This window comes from Haematobia irritans, chromosome 2 (assembly GCF_050003625.1).
Source record: "Haematobia irritans isolate KBUSLIRL chromosome 2, ASM5000362v1, whole genome shotgun sequence".
In the NCBI taxonomy this organism is placed as follows: Eukaryota; Metazoa; Arthropoda; class Insecta; order Diptera; family Muscidae; genus Haematobia; species Haematobia irritans.
Window position 1 is genome coordinate 188,160,226 of NC_134398.1, and position 21,467 is coordinate 188,181,692.

At 27.9% G+C, this 21,467-nt stretch overlaps 1 protein-coding gene across 1 annotated transcript in view; it reads right to left on the minus strand.

The window, feature by feature from the left end:
- LOC142225197 (uncharacterized) overlaps positions 1-21,467 on the minus strand; it is a 1,012,757-nt gene that overhangs the window by 107,491 nt on the left and 883,799 nt on the right. The window contains exon 5 of the mRNA XM_075294976.1: positions 10,712-10,930. The gene's annotated coding sequence lies outside the window, so the exon portion shown is untranslated. The remainder of the gene's footprint in view (positions 1-10,711; positions 10,931-21,467) is intronic.

The following is a 21,467-nucleotide window of genomic DNA, read 5'->3' on the forward strand; positions in this document are numbered from 1 at the left end:
CCAAGTTTGCGAAGTTATCAATGTCATCAACAGCACAAAACCATCCAAGGCGCTAGGCCCCGACGGCGCTATTAATGCTAAAGCATCAGGGAATAATGGGAGTTGAGTACTTAACCAGACTCCTCATGACATCTGATGTCTAAAAAATGGGAAAGGTGATACCATTGCAGAAGCCAGGCTCGAACAAGAGTGAATCGTGAATATCTCGCCAGTAAACATCTAACTTGTTGGTCTTACAAGTGATTTCATTGCCGACAAATCCTCAGTCACACTATTCACTACATGGAAACTCCACCGCAATTTGTGATAAGCTCAGAGGTAGCAAAAAGGTTCTCAAGCCGCTTGCCGACAGTATTTGGGGTGTGCATAAAAACAACCTCGGTGGCTACCTATGAGGTAATTGACTACCTATGAGACACTGGTAAACAAAGCAGAGCCAGTGTGGACACGTCACAAAAGTGGGACCCAGGAAAAAATTTTTAGTGTCTCCGTGGTGCATGCCCGCCTTGCATACACAAGGTCGTGGTTTCGATTCGTGCTTCGACCGAACACCAAAAAGTTTTTCTGCGGTGGATTATACCACCTCAGTAATGCTGGTGACATTTCTGAGGGGTTCAAAGCTTCTCTAAGTGGTTTCACTGCAATGTGGAACGCTGGTCCGACTCGGCTATAAAAAGGAGGTCCCTTGCCATTGAGCTTAACATGGAATCGGACAGCAGTCAGTGATAAGAGAGAAGTTCACCAATGTGGTATCACAATGGGCCGAATAGTCTAAGTGAGCCTTATAAAGGGTGATTCTTTTGAGGTTAGGATTTTCATGCATTAGTATTTGACAGATCACGTGGGATTTCAGACATGGTGTCAAAGAGAAAGATGCTCAGTATGCTTTGACATTTCATCATGAATAGACTTACTAACGAGCCACAACGTCGAATTTTCAGTGAATGGGCCCTAGAAAAGTTGGCAGAAAATCCGCTTTTTTATCGACAAATTTTGTTCAGCGATGAGGCTCATTTCTGGTTGAATGGCTACGTAAATAAGCAAAATTGCCGCATTTGGAGTGAAGAGCAACCAGAAGCCGTTCAAGAACTGCCCATGCATCCCGAAAAATGCACTGTTTGGTGTGGTTTGTACGCTGGTGGAATCATTGGACCGTATTTTTTCAAAGATGCTGTTGGACGCAACGTTACGGTGAATGGCGATCGCTATCGTTCGATGCTAACAAACTTTTTGTTGCCAAAAATGGAAGAACTGAACTTGGTTGACATGTGGTTTCAACAAGATGGCGCTACATGCCACACAGCTCGCGATTCTATGGCCATTTTGAGGGAAAACTTCGGAGAACAATTCATCTCAAGAAATGGACCGGTAAGTTGGCCACCAAGATCATGCGATTTGACGCCTTTAGACTATTTTTTGTGGGGCTACGTCAAGTCTAAAGTCTACAGAAATAAGCCAGCAACTATTCCAGCTTTGGAAGACAACATTTCCGAAGAAATTCGGGCTATTCCGGCCGAAATGCTCGAAAAAATTGCCCAAAATTGGGCTTTCCGAATGGACCACCTAAGACGCAGCCGCGGTCAACATTTAAATGAAATTATCTTCAAAAAGTAAATGTCATGGACCAATCTAACGTTTCAAATAAAGAACCGATGAGATTTTGAAAATTTTATGCGTTTTTTTTTTGAAAAAAAGTTATCAAGCTCTTAACAAATCACCCTTTACATCGGACTGCCACCTAACTTAGTATCGCCGCAAGGTTCTGATTATTCTCTATACATTAGGATCAATACAAGCAAAAGGGAACTAACATCTAAGTAAGGCTATACTGCCAAAAATAACATTGTTTAGATCATTGCTACAAGGGGAGCTAAGGAGGGTATGGTTCCAAAGCAAAATGTCTGTCCTATATTCCAAACAAAGGCCCGAAAAGTTTTCTAGCTCAAGGCCCAAATGTTCGAATGGTGATGGGTTTGAAGGACGATTCATGCAAATTGCGTTTGCATATCGATAGTCAATAAAGTAGTGCAATCACGGTTGCCACAGTTGGTAGAATTCTACCGAAAATTGTAGAATTTTTACTGCAAAAGTTCACAAATTTTCTTTAGAAATACATTTTTGACAAATTTTTCTATAGAATTAAATTTTTAAGAAAAAAAAAAATCTAAAAAAATAAATTTTTGACAAAAATTTCTATAGAAATGAAATTTTGACAAAATATTCTATAGATATAAAATTTTGACAAAATTTTATATATAACAAATTTTCAGAAAATTGTCTATAGAAATAAAATTTTGTCAAAATTTTCTGTAAAAATAAAATTTTCGGAGAATTGTCTATAGAAACAAAATTTTGACAAAATTTTCTATAGAAATAAAAGTTTCAGAAATTTTTCTATAGAAATAAAATGTTGACAAAATTTTCTATAAAAATAAATTTTTGACAAAATTGTCTATAGAAATAAAATTTTGAAAAAAATTTCTTCACGAATAAAATTATGACAAAATGGAAATAAAATTTTAAGAAAAAAATTGTCTATAGAAATAAAATTTTGTCAACGTTTTCTATAGAAATAAAATCTTGATCAAATTTTGACAACATTTTCTATAAAACAAAAATTTTGACAAAATTTTCTATAGAAATTAAATTTTTACAAAACTTTCTATAGAAATAGAATTTTGAAAAAATTTTCTATTGATATAAAATTTTTAAAAAAAATTTCTATATAAATAAAATTTTGACAGAATTATCTGAAGAAATAAAATTTTAAGAAAATTGTCAATAGAAAGAAAATTTTGACAACATTTTCTATCAAAATAAAAATTTGATAAAATTTTCTATTGAAATAAAATATGGACAAGGTTTCTAAAGAAATGAAATTTTGACAAAATTGTATGTAGAGATAAAATTTTCAGAAAATTGTCGATAGAAATAAAATTTGGACAAAATTTTCTATAGAAATAAAATTTTGACAAAATGTTCTATAAAAATAAAATTTTGACACAATTTTCTATACAAATAAACTTTTGACAAAATAAAAATACAATTTGGACAACATTTTCTATAGAATTGAAATTTTGACAAAAATTTTTAAAGAAGTTTTGGCAAAATTTCCTATAGAATTAAATTCTTAAGAAAAAAAAATTCTAAAAAAATAAAATGTTGGCAAAATATTCTATAGAAATAAAATTTTGACAAAATTTTCTAAAGAAAGAAAATTTTTTGAAAATAGTTTATAGAAATGAAATGTTGACAAAATGTTCGATAAAAATAAAATTTTGACAAAATTTTCTCTAGAAATAAAATTTGGCAAAATTTTCTATAAATACATCGGGCTGCCACCTAACCTAACCCAACCTAACCACCAGGGAATACTGGGAGTTGAGTCCTTAACCAGACTCCTCATTAGCATACATCTGATGTCTAGAAAATGGGAGCTAGGCCAAGGCTCGAACAAGAGTTAATCGTGAATATCTCGCCAGTAAACATCTAACTTGCTGGTCTTACAAGTGATTTCATTGCCGACAATTCCTCAGTCACACTATTCACTACTGGACTACATTCTAGGGATCAGAGATGGTCTGTATCAAACTTTTTTAGGTTTGCGACTGTCGCAAAGTTGTAAACGTCGTAAACGTCACATACGTGTCGTAAATGTAGAAAAAGTAACAAAAGTCGCAAATTCAAAATACTTTAGTCGCGTCAGCAAATTCGATGATATCCAAGACGATGGTATGTGCGAAGAGAAGGTTTTAGTCCCCACATTTTCCCTATTGCCTTTTGCACGAGTACAGGATAACCGTGGATTTTATCGTCCTTTCTTAGCTTTAAGTTCAGTCTCCTGTCCAATATAACCCCAAGGTATTTTGCACACTCACCAACGGGAATTTCGATACCACCTAAGAAAATAGGCTTGACCGTGGGAAAACTTTCACAAATTTCTGCAGAAACTCACAGCGAATGCTGTCAAGCTAAATTAAAAAATGTTCAGGATTTCTTCTATTCAAAATTATGTTTTCTACAGTAGGTTAACGACTTTTGCGACATACGTATTATACCGTCGCAAATGTATGTCCCAAAAGTCACAGTTTGTGACACGCCAACCCTGCTAGGGATCACATTCGACAGCTGCAAACTCCACCGCAATTTGTGTTAAGCTCAGAGGTAGAAAAAAGGTCCTAAAGCCGCTTGCCGACAGCATTTGGGGTATAGATAAAAACAACTTGGTGACTTCCTATAAGACAATTGACCGGTCACTAGTAAACAACGCAGAGCAAGTGTGGACACGTCACAAAAGTGGGACGTGCAAGGCTCTGATTATTCTCTATACATTAGTAAGGCTATATTGCCAAAAAGAACATTGTTTAGATCATTACCAAAAAAGGAGCTAAGGTGGGTATGGTTCCAAAGCAAAATGTCTGTCCTATATTCCAAACAAAGGCCCGAAAAGTTTTCTAGCTCAAGCCCCAAATGTCCGAATGGTGATGGGTTTGAAGGACGATTCATGCAAATTGCGTTTGCATATCGATAGTCAATAAAGTAGTGCAACCACGGTTGCCACAGTTGGTACAATTCTACCGAAAGATTTTAGATTTTTTACTGCAAAAGTTTTTTTGCAAAATATTCCTCTTCACAAATTCTCTTTAGAAATACAATTTTGACAAATTTTTCTATAGAATTAAATTTTTAAGAAAAACAAATTCTAAAAAAATAAATTTTTGACAAAAATTTCTATAGAAATGAAATTTTGACAAAATATTCTATAGATATAAAATTTTGACAAAATTTTATATATAACAAATTTTCAGAAAATTGTCTATAGAAATAAAATTATGTCAAAATTTTCTATAAAAATAAATTTTTCGGAAAATTGTCTATAGAAATAAAATTTTGACAAAATTTTCTATAGAAATAAAATTTTCAGAAATTTTGCTATAGAAATAAAATGTTGACAAAATTTTCTATAACAATAAATTTTTGACAAAATTGTCTATAGAAATAAAATTTTGAAAAAAAATTCTTCACGAATAAAATTATGACAAAATGGAAATAAAATTTTAAGAAACAAATTGTCTATAGAAATAAAATTTTGTCAAAGTTTTCTATAGAAATAAAATCTTGATCAAATTTTGACCACATTTTCTATTAAACAAAAATTTTGACAAAATTTTCGATAGAAATTAAATTTTTACAAAACTTTCTATAGAAATAGAATTTTGAAAAAATTTTCTTTAGAAATAAAATTTGGCAAAATTTTATATAAAAATAAATTTTTTGGAAAATTGTCTATAGAAATAAAAAATTTTCTGTCGAAAATAAAATTTTCTGTAGAAAAAAAATTTTCAGAAAATTTACTATAGAAATAAAATTTTCAGAAAATTTTCTAAAGAAATAAAATTTTCAGAAAATTTTCTAGAAATAAAATTTTGACAACATTTTCTATAGAAATAAATTTTTGACAAACTTTTCTTTAGAAATAAAATTTTACAAAATTTTCCATAGAAAAACAAATTGACAAAATTTTCTATAGAAATAATTTTCAGAAAATTTTCTATAGAAATAAAATGTTCTATAGAAATAAAATTTTGACAACATTTTCTATAGAAATAAAATTTTGACAAAATTTTCTATAGAAATAAATTTTTGACAAAATTTTCTTTAGAAATAAAATTTTGCAAAATTTTCCATAGAAAAACAAATAGACAAAATTTTCTATAGAAATAAATTTTTGACAAAAATTTGGCAAAATTGTTATACCCTGCGCCACACTGTGGAACAGGGTATTATAAGTTAATGCATATGTTTGTAACACCCAGAAGGAGACGAGATAGACACATGGTGTCTTTGGCAATAATGCTCAGGGTGGGTCCCTCAGTCGATATAACCATGTCCGTCTGTCCGTCTGTCCGTCCGTCCGTCCGTCCGTCTGTCTGTGAACACATTTTTGTGATCAAAGTCTAGGTCGCAATTTAAGTCCAATCGCCTTCAAATTTGGCACATGTGCCTAATTTGGGTCAGAATAGAACCCTATTGATTTTGGAAGAAATCGGTTCAGATTTAGATATAGCTCCCATATATATCTTTCGCCCGATATGCACTAATATGGACCCAGCAGCCAGAGTTTTATACCGATTTGCTTGAAATTTTGTACAAACATAACACTTAGCCGTATAGTCAAGTGTGCAAAATTTGATTGAAATCGGTTTAGATTTAGATATAGCTCCCATATATATCTTTCGCCCGATATGGACTTATATGGCCCCACAAGCCAGATTTTTGGTCGAATTTGGTTGAAATTTAGCACTAGGAGTACAATTAGTAGTATAGTCAAGTGTGCAAAAGTTGATTTAAATCGGTTCAGATTTAGACATAGCTCCCATATATATCTTTCGCCCGATATGGACTAATATGGTCCTAAAAGCCAGAGTTTTGGTCCAATTTGGTTGAAATCTTGCACAGGGAGTGGATTTAGCATTGTAGCTATGTGTGCCAAATTTGGTTGAAATCGATTCAGATTTAGATATAGCTCCCATATATATCTTTCGCCCGATATGGACTAATATGGTCCTAGAAGCCAGAGTTTTGGCCCAATTGGTTTGAAATATTGCACTAGGAGTACAATTAGTAGTGCAGTTAAGTGTGCAAAATTTGATTGAAATCCGTTCAGATCTAGATATAGCTCCCATATATATCTTTCGCCCGATATGGACTAATATGGTTCTAATAGCCTTAGTTTTGGCCCAATTTGGTTGAAATGTTGCACAGGGAGTAGATTTAGCATTGTAGCTATGCGTGCCAAATTTGATTGAAATCGGTTCAGATTTATATATAGCTCCTATATATAGCTTTCGCCCGATTTACACTCATATGACCATAGAAGCCAATTTTTTACTCCGATTTAGTTGAAATTTTGCACAGGGAGTAGAATTAGCATTGTTCCTATGCATGCCAAATTTGGTTGAAATCGGTTCAGATTTAGATATAGCTCCCATATATATGTTTTTCTGATTTCGACAAAAATGGTCAAAACACCAACAATTTCCTTGTAAAATCGCCACTGCTTAGTCGAAAAGTTGTAAAAATGACTCTAATTTTCCTAAACTTCTAATAGTGCATTAGCCGCCTTAAAATTTGAGTCTATAGATTTTGTAGAAGTCTATCAAATTCTGTCCAGATCGAGTGATATTTAAATGTATGTATTTGGGACAAACCTTTATATATAGCCCCCAACAAAGTTGACGGATGTGATATGGTATCGAACATTTAGATCTACAAAGTGGTGCAGGGTATAATATAGTCGGCCCCGGCCGACTTTAGACTTTCTTACTTGTCTATAGAAGTAAAATTTTGACAAAATTTTCTAAAAAAATAAAATTTTCGGAAAGTTGTCTATAGAAATAAAATTTTGACAAAATTTTCGATAGAAATAAATGTTTGACAAAATTTTCTATAGAAATTAAATTTTGAAAAAATGTTCTATAGAAATCAAATTTTGACAAAATTTTATATAGAAATAAAATTTTGACAAAATTTTCTGTAGAAATAAAATTGTGACAAAATTTTCTTTAGAAATAAAATTTTGCAAAATTTTCCATAGAAAAACAAATTGACAAAATTTTCTATAGAAATAAATTTTTGACAAAAATTTGGCCAATTTTTCTATAGAAAAAAAATTGACAAAAAGTTCTATAGAAATAAAATTTTGAAAAAATTTTCTATAAAAAGAAAATTTTCACAAAATTGTCTATAGAAGTAAAATTTTGACAAAATTTTCTATAAAAATAAAATTTTGACAAAATTTTCTATAAAAATAAAAATTTTGGAAAATTGTCTATAGAAATAACATTTTGACAAAATTTTCTGTAGAAATAAAATTGTCAGAAAATTTTCTATAGAAATAAAATCTTGACAAAATTTTCTATAGAAATAAAATTTTTATAACATTTTCTATAGAAATAAAATTTTGACAAAATTTTCTTTAGAAATAAAATTTTGCAAAATTTTCCATAGAAAAACAAATTGACAAAATTTTCTATAGAAAAACAAATTTACAAAAGTTTCTATAGAAATAAAATTTTGACAAAATTTTCTATAAAAAGAACATTTTCAAAAAATTGTCTATAGAAATAAAATTTTGACAAAATTTTCTTTAGGAATAAAATTTGGCAAAATTTTCTTTAAAAAAACAATTTTCGTAAAATTGTCTATAGAAATAAAATTTTGACAACATTCTCTATAAAAATAACATTTTGAAAAAAAAATTCTATAGAACTGAAATTTTGACAAAATATTCTATAGAAATAAAATTTTGACAAAATTTTCTATAGAAATAAAATTTTCAGAAAATTGTCTATAGGAACAACATTTTGACAAAATTTTCATTAAGAATAAAATTTGGCAAAATTTTATATAAAAATAAAAGTTTCGGAAAATTGGCTATAGAAATAAAATTTTGACAAAATTTTCTATAGAAATTTTTGACAAAATTTTCTATAAAAATAAAATTTTCGGAAAATTGGCTATAGAAATAAAAATTTCAGAAAATTTTCTATAGAAATAAAATTTTGACAAATTTTCTATAGAAATAAATTTTTGACCAAATCTTTCGTTGGAATAAAATTTGGACAAAATTTTCTATAGAAAAACAAAACTTGCAAATGAAATTTTTATAGAAATAAAAGTTTGACAAAATTTTATCTATAGAAATAAAATTTTGACAAAATTTTCTATAAAAATAAAATTTTGAAAAATTTTTCTTTAGAAATAAAATTTTGCAAAATTTTCTATAAAAATAAAATTTTCGGAAAGTTGTCTATAGAAATAAAATTTTGACAAAATTTTCTATAGAAATAAAATTTTCATATAGAAATAAAATTTTTTATAGAAATAATATTTGGCAAAAATTTCTATAGAAAAACAAATTGACAAAATTTTCTATAGAGATAAAATTTTCAGAAAATTGTCTATAGAAATAAAATTTTGACAAAATGTTCTATATAAACACAGTTTTGACAAAATGTTCCATAGAAACAAAATTTTCTATTGAAATAAAATTTTCACCAAATTTTCTATGGAAATAAATTTTTGACAAAATTTTCTTTAGAAATAAAATTTGGCAAAATTTTCTATAGAAAAACAAATTGACAAAATTTTCTATAGAAATAAAATGTTGACACAATTTTCTATAGAAATAAAATTTTCAGAAAATTGCCTATAGGAATAAAATTTTGACAAAATTTTCTCTAAAAATAAAATTTTGACAATATTTTCTATAAAAATAAAATTTTGACAAAATTTTCTATAAAAACAAAATTTTGACATAATTTTCTATAAAAGTAAATTTTGGACAAAATTTTCTATAAAAATTAAATTTTGACAAAATTTTCTATAAAACTAAAATTTTCGGAAAGTTGTCTATAGAAATAAAATTTTGACAAAATTTTCTATAGAAATAAATTTTTGACAAAATTTTCTTTAGAAATAAAATTTGGCAAAATTTTCTATAGAAAAACAAACTGAAAAAATTTTCTATAGAAATAAGATTTTCAGAAACTTGTCTATAGAAATAAAATTTTTACAAAATTTTCTATTAAAATAAAATTTTGACAAAATTCTATAGAAATAAATTTTTGACAAATTTTCTTTAGAAATAAAATTTGGCAAAAATTTTCTATAGAAAAACAAATTGACCAAATTTTCTATAGAGATAAAATTTTGACAAAATTTTCTATAGAAATAAAATTTGCAAAAATTGTCTATAGAAATAAAATTTTGACAAAATTTTCTATAGAAATAAATTTTTGACAAAATTTTCTATAGAAATACAATTTTGACAAAATTTTCTATAGAAATAAAATTTTCACAAAATTGTCTATAGAAATAAAATTTTGACAAAATTTTCTATAAAAATAAAATTTTGACAAAATTTTCTTTAGAAATAAAATTTGGCAAAATTTTCTATAAAAATAAAAGTTTCGGAAAATTGTCTATAGAAAGAAACTTTTGACAAAATTTTCTATAAAATTAAATTTTTGACAAAATTTTCTGTAGAAATAAAATTTTGACAAAATTTTCTATAGAAATAACATTTTGACAAAATTTTCTATAGAAATAAAATTTTGACAACATTTTCTATAGAAATAAAATTTTGAGAAAATCTTTCATTGGAATAAAATTTGGACAAAATTTTCTATAGAAAAACAAAACTTGCAAAAAAAAATCTATAGAAATAACAATTTGACAAAATTTTCTACAGAAATAAAACCACGAGATAATTCTTTCAGTTATTGCTCTATTTCAGTCGGAGTACCTCTTTCTGAGAGGGGGATTCAAATGGAGCATTTGACTCCGTATCACAATGGTAAGACTGAAGATATCGACTTCTGGAATAACGCAATCTTATGCCATGAAGACTTTGCAATCGTTGAGAATATTGAAAACCCTTGAGAATAGTTGGAGCAATCGATTTCCCCTTCCTATAGCAATTGTTGGGATTCTTTTGAGTGATTGTAAATGCAAGAAAAATGTAGTGACATCAATTTGGAAGCACCATCAAATCCAATTGTCTGAAACACTCAATACCACCTTCTCCACCAACACCACCATCCCCAACAAATACCAATTCAAAGAAGAGAGTCAAACTAAATGATGACAATGTCAAGGACCGAAGTGCATTTGTAAAAATGCAGCTACTGGTTAGTGGTTTCCTTACCTGTATTGCATTGGGATATTCTGGGATTCTCGTATTTCTTTTTCCCAAAGCTGATGAGGCCAAAGTGTTGCAGATGATGTTGTGCTGCCAAGTTCGCTACGATTCAATTTCTTTTGTTTTCTTCTTCAGAGATTTGTGGTGCCAAAAGAACAGAGAAACGGAATTTAACCAGGCGACTGATTCTTGGCCTGGATGAATGCGAGGGATTGCCGGCGATATCTGTAAGTGGATAAAGAAGAAAGCAAAAAAAGCAAAATGTTATTGATGATTTATAAACATTTATCAGAGTGATATATGCTAATAAAGCTTAAGATGGATCAGCCGGTAGAGAAAGGTAACAGCAACAGCAAATTGTAGTCATACAACCAATGGCCCCAACCCCCAACAGTCTGGTAAGCAATACAGGGACTAAATAAACAAAGAACGATTTGATCTGCTTACAAAATGAAATGGAAAGAAATCGAATATCTTCTATCTGTCTTCGACCACTCCAAAAAGTCAAAGATTAAAATTTACAAAAGAAACAAGCAAGCACATTAGTGCCAGGTAACCAGGACCTGCTATTAAATCACTCTTTTACAAAATCCTCCCATTTCGTATACATTGTTGTGAAGAGTAGGCCATTTTGGTGTTATACAGGAGGACAATTTAAAATGGCCTAGTTACCATAGCCATAATATTTCAAAATACAAATTATCTGGGTATTTTGGGCAAGGGCGATTTCATCTTCTTTGGAACCAAAAAAGGATGAGTCATCATCTTCATACCCAATTGATATTATTGCCTTGTTTGGAAGAAATCAAATAAGCCAAGGCTTAAGTAATTTTTTGGGTTATAGCTGAGCAGAAAACAACCAGGAAGGGTTTTACTAATTGAGATGGGTTAATGTGGGACTAGCCTTTGATATGACCATGACAACAACACACACAGTTGGGATGAGGTGGATTTTATTGTTTCCAAATCACAGATCATACACAAAAAAAGAGTTTTTGAAAAGTGAAAAGTGAAGATGAGTTGGAGAGGATTGATTTGCCACAAAGAATAGCCTTTCCAAGTTAACAAGGAAAAAAGGGATAGCCCTTCAAAACTTCACGTCAAAGGCAACGTATGGGTATTGATGGCTTTATCCAATATCCAATTGAGCTAACCGAGAAAGTGTAAGCAAGTGGCCAAATGTGGATTAAGATGAAAAGGTCTCCTGTCTTTCGCTGAATGGCGTTCATGATTCTATCACATCTATTGACGAAGTGAGTAGTTGTCAGTGACCATAAATGACATCATTCGTAGTCAAAATATCCTTACAATCTTTAATTTATTGAGAACTTCTGGAAATGGATTGGTACGAAAATAAGTGGTATTTTCGTATCAAAAATAAAGTCCTGCAATTATTTCAAGATTTTTCTCAAGGCAAATCAGGTTATTGAAATGCGAACGTCTCCCAAGCCATGAAATCTCTATAGTTCTTTTTGTAAACACACGTTCTTGGATCTTGCTCTTTGCGAATATGGTTATCCTGGTTGGAGGGCTTTGGCTTGAATGGCGACTTGGCTATATGAACCGAAACTGAAAGGAGAAATAACATTTTTTTAAATTTCTATAGAAATAAAATTTTGACAAAATTTTCATAGAAATACAATTTTGACAAAATTTTCTATAGAAATAAAATTTTGACAAAATTTTCTGTAGAAATAAAATTTTGAAAATTAAAATTGTTAGAAAATTGTCTATAGAAATAAAATTTTCAGGAAAAGGTCTATGAAATAAAATTTTGATAAAATTATCCATAGTAATTAAAATTTTACAAAATTTTCTATAGGAATAAAATCTTGACAAAATTTTCTACAGAAATAAATTTTTTACAAAATTTTCTACAGAAATAAAAATTTGGAGAAATGTTCTATACAAGTAAAATTTTGACAAAATTTTCAATAGAAATAAAATTTTGACAAAATTTTCTATAGAAATAAAATTTTGACAAAAATTTCTAAAGAAATAAAATTTTGGAGAAATGCTCTATACAAATAAAATTTTGACAAAATTTTCTATAGAAATAAAATTTTGACACAATTTTCTTCTGCAGAAATAAAATTTTGCCAAATTTTCTATGGAAATAAAATTTTGACAAAATATTCTATAGAAATAAAATTCTGATAAAATTTTCTATAGAAATAAAATTTTGACAAAATTTTCTATAGAAATACAATTTTGACAAAATTTTCTATAGAAATAAAATTTTGACAACATTTTTTGTAGATATAAAATTTTGACAAAATTTTCTATAGAAATGAAATTTTGAAAAAATTTTCATAGAAATACAATTTTGACAAAATTTTCTATAGAAATAAAATTTTGACAAAATTTTCTGTAGAAATAACATTGTCTAAAAATTTTCTATAGAAATAAAATTGTTAGAAAATTGTCTATAGAAATAAAATTTTCAGAAAAAGGTCTATGAAATAAAATTTTGATAAAATCATCCATAGTAATTAAAATTTTGCAAAATTTTCTATAGGAATAAAATTTTGACAAAATTTTCTATAGGAATAAAATTTTGACAAAATTTTCTACAGAAATAAAATTTTGGAGAAATGTTCTATACAAGTAAAATTTTGACAAAATTTTCAATAGAAATAAAATTTTGACATAATTTTCTATAGAAATAAAATTTTGACAAAAATTTCTAAAGAAATAAAATTTTGGAGAAATGCTCTATACAAATAAAATTTTGAAAAAATTTTCTATAGAAATAAAATTTTGGCACAATTTTCTTCTGCAGAAATAAAATTTTGCCAAATTTTCTATGGAAATAAAATTTTGACAAAATATTCTATAGAAATAAAATTCTGATAAAATTTTCTATAGAAATAAAATTTTGACAAAATTTTCTATAGAAATAAAATTTTGACAAAATTTGCTATAGAAATAAAATTTTGACAAAATTTTCTATAGAAGCATATAAATAATTACGAACCGAAATGAACGAGGTTTTGCGTCGGTTTATATGGGGGCTATATACAATTATAAACCGATATGGACCGATTATTGCGTGACTTGTACCAAATTCTAGCAAGATCCAGAAAGCTCAAGAAGTAAAATCTGGGGATCTGTTTATATGGGGACCGATATGGACCAATTTTTGCATCGTTCTTAGAGGTCAAGCCAAATTTCAATTTACTCCTCCAAGAGGCTCTGGAGGTCAACTCTGGGGATCGCTTTATATGGGGGCTATACGTAAAAGTGCTCCGATATAATCCATTTGCAATACCTCCGACCTACATCAATAGCAACTACTTGTGCCGAGTTTGAAGTCGATAGCTTGGTTCGATTTCAACAGACGGACATGGCTAGATCGACTCAGAATTTCACGACGCCCAAGGATATCTAAACTTTATGGGGTCTTAACCAATTTGTCGATGTGTTACAAACGGAATGACAAACATAATGTACACTCCATCCTATGGTGGAGGGTATAAAAACGAATTTACGCCAAATTTCCGAAGTTAGCTCTTTTATTGAAGGCTGCAGCGCGATTAGAAGAGACATATAGATATACGGCCAGGCGGACATCGTTAGGTCGTCTTAGCATTTTTCCCTATACATGAGAATATGTATTTTATATAGCATGAAATTTCTATGTATTATAAAAGATATGATATACACTGAAAAAAAGGCTTGTCCGGATAAAAGGATTTTGTTTTTACACTAATAATTGTGGTATTGATTCCGAGCCAAATAAGCGGATAATTGAAGAAAGGATAACCTAAGATACATTTCTCTTTGAAATTTGAGTTTTGCCTACATGACACTAGGAAACAAATTGGAATTTATTCGTCCTTTAAAAACGTGTTAACGGCAACTTTATTCTTCAAATCCAGAATTGATTTCAAGTAGAAATAATGCTATGTTTAAGTAAAAAAAATCTTCAAAATGAAGCGTTACAAAACTTCTCTTATTTTTGAATGTCCTTTTGCTTGTAGTCAAGACATAAAAAGTGAACAACGTTAAAGACTTTAATTAATCTTGAAGAATTTTTCAGATTTAATCACACAATTTTCTATAGAAATAAAAATTTGACAAAATTTACTATAGACATAAAGTTTTGGAGAAATGTTGTATACAAATAAAATGTTGACAAAAAAAATTTGAAAATTTTCTATAGAAATAAAATTCTGACAAAATTTTCTATAGAAACAAAAGTTTCTATAGAAATAAAATTTTGAGAAAATTGTATATAGAAATCAAATTTTGACTAAATTTTTCTAAAGAAATAAAATCTTGAGAAAATTTTCTATAGAAATAAATTTTTTAGAAAATATTCTATAGAAATAAATTTTTTACAAAATTTTCGATAGAAATATATTTTTTACAAAATTTTCGATAGAAATAAATTTTTTAGAAAATTTTCTATAGAAATAAAATTTTGAGAGAATTTTCTATAGAAGTAAAATTTTGACAAAATTTTCTATAGAAATAAAATATTGACAAAATATTCTATACAAATAAAATTTTGACAAAGTTTTGAAAAATTTTCTATAGAAATAAAATTTTGACAAAATATTCTATAGAAATAAAATGTTGACAAAATTTTCTATAGAAATCAAATTTTGACTAAATTGTCTATAGAAATAAATTTTTGAGAAAACTTTCTAAAGAAATAAAATGTTGACAAAATTTTCTATAGAAATAAAATTTTGGCAAAATTTTCTATAGAAATAAAATTTAGACAACATTTTCTATAGAAATAAAATTCTGACAAAATTTTCTATATATAAAAAATTTGACAAAATTTTCTATAGAAATAAAATTGTGACAAAAATTTCTATAGATAAAAAATTTGACAAAATTTTCTATATAAAAAAATATAGACAAAACTTTCTATAAAAATAAAATGTTGGCAAAATTTTCTATAGAAATAAAATGTTGACAAAATTTTCTATATAAATAAAATTTTGACAAAATTTTCTATAGATATAAAATGTTGACAAAATTTTGTATAGAAATAAAATTTTTATAAAATTTTGTATAGATATACAATTTCGACAAAATTTTCTATAGAAATAAAATTTTACAAAATTTTCTATACAAATAAAATTTTACAAAATTTTCTATAGAAATAAAATTTTGAAAAATTTTCTATAGAAATAAAATTTTGAAAAATTTTCTATAGAAATAAATTTTTCAAAAATTTTCTATAGAAATAAAATTTTGATAAAATTTTCTATAAAAATAAAATTTTGACAAAATTTTCTATAGAAATAAAATTTTGACAAAATTTTCTATAGAAATAAAATTTTGACAAAATATTCTATAGAAATAAAATTTTGATAAAATTTTCAATAAAAATAAAATTTTGACAAAATTTTCTACAGAAATAATTTTTTTAGAAAATTCTCTATAGAAATAAATTTTGATAAAATTTTCTATAGAAATAAAATTTTGATAAAATTTTCTATAAAAATAAAATTTTGACAAAATTTTCTATAGAAATAAAATTTTGACAAAATTTTCTATAGAAATAAAATTTTGTGAAAATTTTCTATAGAAATAAAATTTTGACAAAATTTTCTATAGAAATAAAATTTTGACAAAATATTCTATAGAAATAAAATGTTGACAAAATTTTCTATAGAAATCAAATTTTGACTAAATTGTCTATAGAAATAAATTTTTGAGAAAAATTTCTATAGAAATAAAATTTTGATAAAATTTTCTATAAAAATAAAATTTTGACAAAATTTTGCTACAGAAATATTTTTTTAGAAAATTCTCTATAGAAATAAAATTTTGTGAAAATTTTCTATAGAAATAAATTTTTGACAAAATTTTCTATAGAAATAAAATTTTACAAAATTTTCTATACAAATAAAATTTTGACAAATTTTTCTATAGAAATAAAATTTTGACAAAATTTTCTATAGAAATAAAATTTTGTGAAAATTTTCTATAGCAATAAAATTTTGACAACATTTTCTATAGAAATAAATTTTTTAGAAAATTTTCTATAGAAATAAAATTTTGACAAAATTTTCTACAGAAATAATTGACAAAATTTTCTATAGAAATAAAATTTTGTGAAAATTTTCTATAGAAATAAAATTTTGACAAAATTTTCTATAGAAATAAATTTTTTAGAAAATTTTCTATAGATATAAAATTTTGACAAAATTTTCTATAGAAATAAAATTTTATATAGAAATCACATTTTAACTAAATTTTCTATAGAAATAAATTTTTTAGAAAATTCTCTATAGAAATAAAATTTTGTGAAAATTTTCTATAGAAATAAAATTTTACAAAATTTTCTATACAAATAAAATTTTGACAAAATTTTCTATTGAAATAAAATTTTGAAAAATTTTCTATAGAAATAAATTTTTCAAAAATTTTCTATAGAAATAAAATTTTGATAAAATTTTCTATAAAAATAAAATTTTGACAAAATTTTCTATAGAAATAAAATTTTGACAAAATTTTCTATAGAAATAAAATTTTGTGAAAATTTTCTATAGAAATAAAATTTTGACAAAATTTTCTATAGAAATAAAATTTTGACAAAATATTCTATAGAAATAAAATGTTGACAAAATTTTCCATAGAAATCAAATTTTGACTAAATTGTCTATAGAAATAAATTTTTGAGAAAACTTTCTATAGAAATGAAATTTTCTATAGAAATAAAATTTTGACAAAATTTTCTATAGAAATAAAATTTTGACAAAATTTTCTATAGAAATAAAATTTTGACAAAATTTTCTATAGAAATAAAATTTTGACAAAATTTTCTATAGAAATAAAATGATGACAAAATTTTCTATAGAAATAAAATGATGACAAAATTTTCTATAGAAATAAAATGATGACAAAATTTTCTATAGAAATAACATTTTGACAAGATTTTCTATAGAAATAAAATTTTGATTTAAAATTTTCAGATTTAATTAAGTCAAGGTGATCTTAGTTAACCTTAGTGATTCCATCTGGGTGAAGACACCCAGATGGAATCACATAAATATAAGGACAAAACAAATTCATTAAAGAGTTTATCGATTTATGGACAAGGAAAATAACTTTATATCAGAGAAATGCGTCTACTAGGCGAATTTCTCATTCGTATTTTAGGGACATGAAATCTTTGATCTTTTAATTGATATTGAAATTTACCCTGATCAAAAATTTATACTTTTTATTATCGTGGAACTAGTTTTCGATGTGTTTTAAATGGGAAGCAATTTTAATACTATGCTATGGCGGCGCTTAAAAAAAACGTTTTCTGACGGTCCCATATTGCTTTTTATTTCTCAAAAGCAACAGGTGTCTTTCGATCAATAACTATGCAAATTTAAAAAATGGTTTCTATGAATATTTTTGCGATAGTAGAAAGCCTATCGGTGTAAATGACATAGTCGTAAAGCGAGATTATTTTGTGTGAAAACTTAAAGCAATTGAAAGACATCGAATGATTCGAAACAAATGTGACCATCAATGGCATCAAGAGGATCCTTTGAACCTTTTCACTCCAACCAAAAAGAAAAATAGCGCCAGAGAAATCTGAAAACATTTTCGAACGTGCTTGGAATCTTTTATATGAAATCGATTTGATGTGTTCTTTGGGTCCTCTTCGTTTGATTTTCTAGAGCAAATTGTCACCTGTGAAAACAATATTTTGTTTAAATTTATGATCTATTTCAGTGGCCCATATTTGGCACTCTCTCAAACACACACACATACATACCCGTGTGTATCTCTCTTTCACCCCTTTTGGAAGCATTCAAAATAATTTTATTGCCATTTGCACAAAATTTTCCTCTTTAAAAAGCCATTAGCCTTTTGAAGAGTTGGGGATTGCTGCAAGGCTCTCTCACTAGAGTATCTTTCTCACTCCCAACCCCTCCCCGCCCACCATCACTCGCAATCCTTAATGGCATACCATGATGGTGTTTTGTTTTTGTTACTGTTACTCTTGTCATTTGCTATGGATCTTAAATGTATTATAATACTTTGGGGTATTTAAGATTTATCTCTCATTAACTCGTTTTTCATGTATCATTCAGTTGCTACCTTTGCACTGTGTGTGGGTGTAGGTATGTGTGTGTGTGGGAAAATGAGAAAACTCCGTTTTGTTTTTATATGATATGGATATATTTGTATGTGTGTGTGTGAAAGAGAGAATATTCATTTGCCTTTCCTTGTAAATGAATTTTTTATGCAAATTCCTAAATATTTTAGTATCATATTTTTTTTTGTACAAATTATAACAATGCACAGTGGGTCATACAAATAACATGGTAGAGAAAAATACGTGGAATGATACTTTAATTAAAGTTGAAAGAATATACTCCCCTAGCAGATATTAAATAAAACAAGTAAGGAAAGTCTAAAGTCGGGCGGGCCGACTATATTATACCCTGCACCACTTCAAATTTGTTGGGTGCTATATATAAAGATCTATGTTCCCATATACATACATTTAAACCTGAACCGCCAATATATTTAAGGTTTCTTAGTGGACAGTATATTTAAGACTTCTTAGAAAATCTATTGACTTAAAATTTAAGTCGGTAAGTTCGGCCGGGCCGAATCTTAAATACCCACCACCATGAATCAAATATAATAGTTTACTTTGAAAACTCTTCGTCGGAGCCGGTTACTTGATAATATATAGACTTTTAGGGGGTTTGATATCTTCTCAGCCACCCAGCAAAAAAACGTCGCCAAAAAAGTAATGAAAATGTTCTTTTTGAATCTGGAAGTGGTGAAAAATTGACGCAGAAGCGATGGGCTTGTCATAGGACGGAAATCCTCCATTTCAACAGCCGTTGCACTGAATTTGCATCACTTCTGTAGGTGTGATCCGAATTCAATGTTTTGGATGTAAATTAAAAAAAATTGTGATATTTTGTCAAATAACAAATTTTAAAATTTTTTATAATTTTTAATGGATTCTAACACTTCTCGGAAACGTTTGACCTCAAACGATACACCTCAATTTCGGCACACCTATTTGTGGTCCAAAACTACCTCTAGATTTCCAATTTCAGGCAAATCGGGTTATAAATACAGTTTATAGAAGCCCAAGAATAAAAATCGGGAGATCGGTCTACATGGCGGCTATACCAAAACATGGACCAATACGGACCATTTTCGACACACCTCTTTATGGTCCTAAAATACCTATAGATTTTCAATTTCAGGCAAATTGAATAAAAACTACGTTTTTTATAAGCGCAAGACCCCAAATCGGGAAGTCGGTTTATATGGGGACTATATCAAACCATGGACCGATATAGCCCATCTTCGAACTTGACCTGCCTGCAGACAAAAGACGAGCCTGTGCAAAATTTCAACATGATTGCTTCATTATTGAAGACTGTAGCGTGATTACAACAGACAGACAGCCAGACAGACAGACGGACATGGTTATATCGTCTTCGAATTTCTCCCTTATCAAGAATATATATACTTTATATAGTTGGAAATCGATATGTCGATGTGTTACAAACGGAATGACAAACTTATTATATCCCCATCACCATTCTATGGTGGTGGGTATAAAAAAGAAGAAAAATTTAAGTTTTTAACATTAGGTTTATTTCGGTAGTGAAATGGTTATCTCCTTAAACATGGCCAAAATAAGTTGTTCATCTAAAAATTTAAAATTTTCAAAGATTTTCAAAGAAATTTCGATTTTTTAAAAGTGGTCCCGAATTAACCTTATTTTCGCTCTAGGAAGCATATATGAGGAGATATGCCCCAAATAAGGTTTTCATATAAAAATGTAAGTTTTTGACAATATTCCCCGAAATTTTTATTTTTTGGGGGGGGTGGTCACGAATTAAAGTCTTTTTTGGCTCTAGGACGCATATTTCAAGAGATGTAGCCAAAATAAATTTTTCATATAGACATTTGATTTTTTTCGAGAATTTTCATCAAAATTGTGATATTTAGGGAATCGTCACCAATTGACGTCCCTTGAAAAGCTAAAATAAGTCTGTCATATAAAAATTTTGATTTTTTCAAGGATTTTCATCAAAATTTAAATTTTTTGGGTGTATTCACGGATTGACGTTCTTTTTGCTCTAGGACGCATATTTAAGTATTAAATTTTAAATTAAAATAAGTTTTTCATATAAACATTTTAAATTTTCAAGGATTTTCATTACAATTTTCAATTTTTTTTTATGATTTTGATGAAATTTTTAATATTGAGGGGTTGGTCACGAATTAAAGTCCTTTTCGCTCTAGGACGTAGGGCAATAGAAGTTTTTCATATAAAAATTTCATTTTTTTGGAATTTTAATGAAATTTTCAATTGTTTGGGGGTGGTCACGAATTTATGTCCTTTTTGCTCTATGACGCATATTTAAAAAGATATGGCCAGAATAAGTTTTTCATAAAAGAAAATTTGAATTTTTCGAAAATTTTCATTTAAATTTTGACTTATAGAGGGTAGTTACGAATTAACGTCCTTTTCGCATATTTATAGAAATGTGGCCAAAATAAGTTTTATAAAAATTTGAATTTTTCGAGTTTTTTTTATAAAAAATTCAGTTTTTTTATACACCATAGGATGGGGGGTATATTATCTTTGTCATTCCGTTTGTAACACATCGAAATATTGCTCTAAGACCCCATAATGTATATATATTCTGGGTCGTGGTGAAATTCTGAGTCGATCTGAGCATGTCCGTCCGTCCGTTCGTCTGTTGAAATCACGCTAACTTCCGAACGAAACAAGCTATCGACTTGAAACTTGGCA